This window comes from Schistocerca americana, chromosome 2 (assembly GCF_021461395.2).
Source record: "Schistocerca americana isolate TAMUIC-IGC-003095 chromosome 2, iqSchAmer2.1, whole genome shotgun sequence".
NCBI classification, from domain to species: Eukaryota; Metazoa; Arthropoda; class Insecta; order Orthoptera; family Acrididae; genus Schistocerca; species Schistocerca americana.
This window is the reverse complement of record NC_060120.1, coordinates 959,635,748-959,644,237: the sequence shown is the minus strand read 5'-3', so window position 1 is coordinate 959,644,237 and position 8,490 is coordinate 959,635,748.

The window sequence follows — 8,490 nt, the reverse complement described above, 5'->3', positions numbered from 1 at the left end:
CAGATGTGAAAATTACCGAACTATCAGTTTAATAAGTCAGAGCTGCAAAATATTAACGCAAATTCTTTACAGTCGAATGGAAAAACTGGTAGAAGCTGACCTCGAGGAAGATCATTTTGGATTCCGTAGAAATGTTGGAACACGTGAGGCAATACTGACCCTACGACTTATCTTAGAAGAAAGATTAAGAAAAGGCAAACCTACGTTTCTAGCATTTGTAGACTTAGAGAAAGCTTTTGACAATGTTGACTGGAATACTCTCTTTCAAATTTTCAAGGTGGCAGGGGTAAAATACAGGGAGCGAAAGGCTCTTTACAATTTGTACAGAAACCAGATGGCAGTTATAAGAGTCAAGGGACATGAAAGGGAAGCAGTGGTTGGTAAGGGAGTGAGACAGTGTTGTTGCCTCTCCCCATTGCTATTCAATCTATATATTGAGCAAGCAGTAAAGGAAACGAAAGAAAAGTTCGGAGTAGGTATTAAAATCCATGAAGAAGAAATAAAAACTTTGAGGTTCGCCGATGACATTGTAATTCTGTCAGAGACAGCAAAGGACTTGGAAGAGCAGTTGAATGGAATGGACAGTGTCTTGAGAGGAGGGTATAAGATGAACATCAACAAAAGCAAAACGACGATAATGGAATGTAGTCGAATTAAGTCGGGTGATGCTGTGGGAATTAGATTAGGAAATGAGACACTTAAAGTAGTAACGGAGTTTTGCTATTTGGGGAGCAAAATAACTGATGATGGTCGAAGTAGAGAGGATATACAATGTAGACTGGCAATGGCAAGGAAAGCGTTTCTGAAGAAGAGAAATTTGTTAACATCGAGTATTGATTTAAGTATCAGGAAGTCGTTTCTGAAAGTATTTGTATGGAGTGTAGCCATGTATGGAAGTGAAACATGGACGATAAATAATTTAGGCAAGAAGAGAATAGAAGCATTCGAAATGTGGTGCTACAGAAGAATGCTGAAGGTTAGATGGGTAGATCACATAACTAATGAGGAGGTATCGAATAGAATTGGGGAAAAGAGGAGTTTGTGGCACAACTTGACTAGAAGAAGGGATCGGTTGGTAGGACATGAGATGAAGAAGGTTGCACAGGATAGAGTAGCATGGAGAGCTACATCAAACCAGTCTCAGGACTGAAGACCACAACAACGATATGAACAACGCCGACGTTGTAGCGTCTAGTTCCAGATTTCCTGTGGCGCTTTTGTGCTTACTTAACGAACCGATGAAGAAACGTGCTGCTCTTCTTTGAATTTTATATATTTCCTCTTTCTATTGTGCGCGGTAAGGGTCCCAGATAGGGGAGCAACATTTAAGTATCGTTCGAATAAGGGCTGAAAATTTATTCCGCTAGCAACACTGACATCAGCAGCGGAAACCTACGAGTTTACCTATGGTTTCTGTTGCTTTCAGTGAGACAGAAACGGTAACGGATGGTTATTGCAAGAAACTCTTCCAGATTTATATCCCGCAAAATTTCGCAACAATTGCAGCTACTGTAGAATTTATCTTCGTCTGCGGTTGTTGCGAGAGCAGTAGCAGCGTTTCCCGTGATAAAACCAATGTGTGCTGCGATAACCCGTTTCCTTTGCGGTAAAGACTTCAAAATGCAATTCATTTCGAAACTCCAGCGGCGAGGAATCAAACTGCACAAAAATATCCTCTTCCGAACTGATACAACGCTGCATTACTTGACTGTTTATTGTGTTCCTGGAAGACTTTAGTCTGTAATACGAAGTGAAGTAAAACGCATTAGAAAATCGAGAAACGAATAACCTTAAAAGTCACTGCGGTAAGGGAGCCTTCCAGTATAAATAAACAAATCTCTACTCCGTAAACCTTTGAAAATCAAAAGACTGTTGCTCCTTAAATCAAGCAGTACTCTAAATATATCATGTACTACGCTGTCACTTGCGTTCACCAACCCTCTCCTAAAACAGTTAGCACGCAAGGTCATTATTGTTAATACTGCCCTCTTTCTACGTCACCCAGAGGTAATGTTCTGCAGTAGAACGATTGATCCACACAGTGTCTAGAATTTCAGTTTAGTTAGAAAAAACGGCAGAGCTAGGAGACTCAGATCTCTCCGCCGTTTAGCTCAGTACATCGTAAGTATTTCTTATGAATCAAAAGGCTGGAATTATGAAGCGAGTCATCGTTAACAACGACAGTAATGATACAACAGTCTAACAAATCTAAACCTACTATCGCAACAATTTTCAAAACAGCAGAGTACCCTACCATGAATATAGGAGTTACACAGTGCAACAAACCAATGTCTGTAATGTCTGCTTGAAGAAGGACAAAAGTGTATGGCCCTTGTCTAGAAACTAAGTACAGAAACGAAAAATTATGTATTAGAAGTAATAATAATGTCACAACAATTCCTGAAGAGTCGGCTAAAGGGCATGAGCATAAAATACATCTCATAAGTTAACCAATGAAAGGATAACGTTCTACGTGTCTGGGCTTGTAATTTCAGAAGACTGAACGTAGTAGGGAAGCTAGAAAATCTGAAAAGGGAAATTCAGAGGCTCAATCTAGGGGTCAGTGAAGTGAAATGGAAAGAAGACAAGGATTTCTGGTCAGATGATATAGGGTAATATCAATATCAGCAGAAAATGGTATAACGGGAGTAGGATTCGTAATGAATAGGAAGGTAGGGCTGTTCCTGTGAACAGTTCAGTGGTAGTGTTGTTCTTATCAAAATCGACAGCTTATCAAACCGACAACGTTAGTACAAGGGATACATGCCGACGTCGCAAGCTGAAGATGAAGAGGTAAAGTATATAGGGTACTGAAAGGGTAATACTGTAAGTAAAGGGAGATGAAAATCTAATAGTCATGGCAGACTGGAATGCAGTTGTAGGGGAAAGAGTAGAAGAAAATGTTACAGGAGAATTTGGGGACAAGGAATGAGAGTGGAGAAAGCCTAATTCAGTTCTGTAATAAATTTCAGCTAGTAATAGGTGATACGGGATGATTACAGGTAGATTACGTCACGGTCAGACAAAGATTCCGGAATCAAATATTGGATAGACTTAAATCACAATGTAGTAGTGATGAAGAGAATGCTGAAGTTCAAGAGATTAATGAGGAAGAATCAATACGCAAAGAAGTGGGATACAGGACTTCTAAGGAATGACGAGATACGCTTGAAGTCCTCTAAGTCAGTAGATACAGCAAGAAGGAATAGCTCAGTAGACAGTATAGCTGAAGAGAAATGGATATCTCTAAAGAGGGCAAGCACAGATGTCGGAAAGGAAAACATAGGTATTTAAGGTAACTGCGAAGAAATCATGGGTAACAGAAGAAATACTTCAGTTGATCGATGAAAGAAGGAAGAACAAAAATGTTCGGGGAAATTCGGGTATGCAGAAATACAACTCCCTGAGGACTGAAACAAACAGGAAGTGCAGGGAAGCTAAGACTAAATGGTTGCACGAAAAATATAAAGAAATTGAAAAAGAAATGAATGTCGGAAGGACTGACTCAGCATACAGGAAAGTCAAAACAACCTTCGGTGAAATACAGAAAGGATAATCACATTAAGAGTCCAACGGGAATTCCACTGTTAAATGAAGAAGAGAGAGCGGATAGTCGGAAAGAGTGTATTGAAGACCTCAATGAGGGGGATGATTTGTCTGATGTGATAGAAGAAGAAACAGGAATCGATTCAGAAGAGATAGAGGATCCAATATTACAATCAGAACTTAAAAGAATTTTGGAGGACTAAAGATCAAATAAGGCAGAAGGAACAGATGTCATTCAATCATAATTTCTGAGATCAGTGGGGAAGCGGCAACAAATCGACTATTGAAGTTGGTATGTAGAATGTATGGGTCTTGCGTCATACCATCTGACTTTCGGAAAAAATATCGTCCACATAAATCCGAAGACTGCAAGAGCTGACAAGTACGAGAATTATCACACAATTAGCTTAACAGCTCATGCATCCAAGTTGTTTACAACAATAATATTCACAAGAAAGGAAAATAAATTGAAGATGTGTTAGATGTCGATCAGTTTGACTTTAGGAAAGGTAAAGTTTCCAGATAGGCAATTCTGACGTTGCGGTTGATAATGGAAGCACGACTAAAGAAAAATCAGGACACGTTCCTAGGATCTGTCGACTTGAAAAAGGCATTCAACGATGTAAACTGGTGCAAGATGTTCAAAATTCGGAGAAAATTAGGGGTAAAGTATAGGGACAGACGGGTTATATATAATACGCACAAGAGCCAAGACAGAATAATAACACTGGACGACCAAGAACGAAGTGCTCGCATTAAAAAGAATGTAAGACAAGGATGTAATCTTTCGCCCCTACTGTTCAATCTGAACATCGAAGAAGCAATGATGGAAATAAAAGAAAGGTTCCGGAGTGGAATTAAAATACAAGGTGAAAAAATGTCAATGATACGATTCGCTGATGACATTGCTATCCTGAAAGTGAAGAATAATTACGTGATATGCTGAATAAAATGAACTGTCTACTAAGTACATAATGTGGATTAAGAGTAAATCGAAGAAAGATGAAAGTAATGAGAAGCAGCACAAATGAGAACAGCGAGAAACTTAACAACTGAATTGGGGATCAGGAAGTTAAAGAATTCTGAAACCTAGGCAGCAGAATTACCAACGACGGACGGAGCAACAAGGACATCAGAAGCAGACTAGCACTGGCAAAAAGGGCATTCCTGGCCAAAGGAAATTTAGTAGTATCAAAAATAGGCCTTAAATTGAGGAAGAAATTTCTAAGAATGTACGTTCCGAGCACAGCGTTGTATGGTAGTGGAACATGTGGGAAAACCGAAACAGAACCGAATCGAAGCATTTGAGATGTGGTGCTACAGAAAAATGTTAAAAATTAGGTGGATTGATAAGGTAATGAATGAGGAGGCTCTGCGCAGGTTGAGAGAGGAAATTATTATGTGGAAAACACTGGTAAGAAAAGGGAACAGGATGATAGGACATCTGTTAAGACATGAGGGAATGAATTCCATGGTACTAGAGGGAGCTGTAGAGGGTAAAAACTTTAGAGGAAGACGGTGTTTGGAATACACCCAGCAAATAATTGAGGACAAGTTGCAAGAGCTACTCTGAGGTGAGGAGGTTGGCACAGGAGAGGAATTCGTGGTGGACCCCATCAAACCAATCAGAAGACCGATGACTCAAAAAAAAAGTTATTGGTGACTACTCATTTAAATGTATAGTTATGAAAAATAACGATAGTAATTTTAGAAAATATCCTCCCCCCTCTCATTTTTTCTTCCAACTCTTAAGCTCGAAATATTGTTGGGGTAGCAGGTAACAGATGAATCTGAAAATTAAAAAAACCTTTCCTCGTAATCTCTTCCCACACGTTGTTTTGTTACGTTTAGCAGTAGGTCTAAAATTTTCTCGACACTTCTTACGTCTCTCATGAAACAGCATCGTCAACATATAACATATAATGTTTATTTAAGTTAATCGAATGTTTTTTAAACTACGCTCTTACTGATATCAATAATGTATGGATTTTTCTAGAATGTTTGTTAATGTGCTTGGTACGTTCCCGTGCAAAATCTAGTTTCTGCTCTCTCGCTTATTACAGGTCTTTGAATTCATAATGAACTAATAACACAACTAATTAATGCGTGTGGAAACTTACAGTAGACTTCGTTATTCCTCGTCCCTTCATTCCCCTTTTAGTTTTTCCCTTATTTGGTGACTGAACTCGCAACATTCTCCTGTAGTCACTCGATCCAAATGTTATAATATTTTAAAAGTAACCCCACTACCCTCCACTTCCGATTCTTTAAAGAAACGAACTCCCATGTATAGGACAGCTTCAGGCGTCTGATTTCCAAATCTCACGCATGTCAATGTTTGTGAAGTCATATCTCATGAACTATGCGTCAAACAATGGCATTATTTTGCAAGTATATTCAGTGGTACAGGGGTTGGACGAAAATCTGGCAAAATTCACTACTAGTTTCAGTCAATGACCATTGTCAAGCTTAGCCAAAAACGAATAAATCAAACCATTAGAGATTACACAGTTTACCCGGAAATGTGAGGTTAAACAGCATTTCACTTACTGGCATAAAGGGCAGAAAAGATATACCAAAATTTGAACAAAAGTAATTTGCTCTTTTAAGTCCAACGTAGCAGGTAAAAAATTTCTCACAAAAATTTGTGTGTACGATAATTTTCGTCAGAAACAAGTACATATCAAGAACTAGTAAGACAGTGACAGATGTAACTAGGCCAAGCAGTAAAGGATACAATCAAAGGAAAAGCCATGTCAGAGATAACGCTATGGTACATGATAGCAAATGCAGTATCAGTTTACTACGAAGTACATTACAATCTTTGGTTCCAAGTAAACACTGTACATTAGTGAGCTAGAACGTGAAATTCCGTACATAAAAAGGTAGTACACCAAGAAATCCCAAGCTGGCGACTCTAAAATGTAGAAAATAAATCAGCTTGAACCATACAAAACCATTTAATGACATCAATACACCAGGTAAAGGCACATTGGCGAAATATCGTATATTACAAAACATCGTAACTACCGAAAAATAAGTCAGCTAGAACATACAACTGGACTAAGTTGCTCTTATGTTACCAGATAAAAACCAAAATAACATATACTAGCAAGTAAGTTGCTGTACTAGCAAGTGAGTTGATGTTTACTTGGTTGTATATGCTATCTTGGTTTTATATGTTAACACAAGAGCATCTTTGTCCAGTTATATGTTCTAGCTGACTTGTTTTTCAGCAATTACGATGTTTCGTAATACACAAAATTCCGCTGATGTCATTAAATGGTTTTCTATGTTTTAAACTGATTTATTTTCGGAATTTACAATGCCGCCAGTGTAACATTTCCTGATGTATTACGTTTCTTTGAAAGGGCACAGTCGACATCCTTCCCCATCCTTTCCTAATCCGTTGGGACCGGTGACCGCGCTATTTGGTACCCTCCCAAATCAACCAATCAAACAACTAACGAAACTTCTACCGAAATACAGGACCATTTAAAACAAGTTTGTCCTGCTACTGTATAGGTCTCTACCTGCCCAAAGATTATCTGAATCTCAACTAACAAAGTGCCTTCATCTCCTAGACGTATATAAAAGAAAAATGAGTGGGCAGTACTGTAACTCACAATAGTATAAAAGGGTTAGCAAGAGCGCGGCTCTAACCATGTACACTTTCTGCATCAAATCCTCATATACGGGAGTCATTTCTCAATCACTACATTTCTTTACTTCATCGCCACACACTGATAAACTTTCCAGAATGAGGAAATGAACCTCGACACCACATACCAGACATTTGAAATCACTTGCAGGCGAGCCAATGACGTGCACGTACCACGGCCCACGTCCGCCTTAGCGAAGCGGCCTTAACATTGGTCGACTGCATAGCGATTGTGATAACTTGTGATGACCCCAACAGGACGAAGGTAGCCGACTGTCGATAACAGTAACGGCTCTGGCCGGGAAGCCCCGGCGTGCAGTGTATTTAAACCGGTCAGACGCGGCCCAAGGAGCCGCTGGAACCGTTACGCCGCAGCCTGGAACTTGACTGCCAATGTTGCTGGACAGTCGCCGCTGACGTCCGCACTATTAACTGAGCTGTCGTAACCGAACTCGTAATAGCTGGTGGGCTTTCACTCGAGATTTCATCAAAGCCACTCAGCTGATTTTTTTTATTTTTTTTCGATTTCGGCCCACTGTGGATCACGGAAATCTGTTGGTTTCCTGGCTAGTCTTTTCTTCTGCGCTAGAGAATCTCTTCTTTCTTTCGCTGAGTTCCCTCCTCCTTCCTTTTATCCAGATAATCGTGGTCTTTCTCCTTCGCTTTTGCTCGAATCCCTTGAATTTGTCAACCTTCGGTCGAAATACCTCTTTATCTCAGATCGCTTTCTGATTGAACCCAACTTCATTTATGCCCTTTCTTACTTCCAGTACCCATTTTGTGATCGCCTTTGGTTTCGCGATGTAGTTGCAGATTTTCTTTTGTCAACCTACATTTGCTGCTTCTGAAAAGATGCCTATCAAATTCAGCCTTCCCTTGCGTGTAGTGTCTGTGACCTTTTCCGCCTTCTTACACAGATTTTTATTCTTCCTCTTCTTCCGTGTAAAAACATTTCTTTTTTGCGGTCCGAGAATCTTCCTTTTTCTCTAATTCTTCCACATCTCCTTTCTTATCTGAAATATGAAGTGCTTCTGGTTAACAACCGTAGTGTAGCGTCCGGTCTTTGCATTGTGGGAGACTGTTCTTATGTCATATCTATTCTGTACTAATCTATTTTTCTACCTCGTCCTTTGGTTTTTTATTACGCCCATTCGGTTGTATTTATCTCTTCTCTAGATTTTCGCAAACTTTGTATTAAGATGAGTTTCCCCATCATGTTTGCATTCTATGTATTCTGTTTACTTATGGGAGGTACTACGGCCTGTTTTTTTTCTGATATCTCC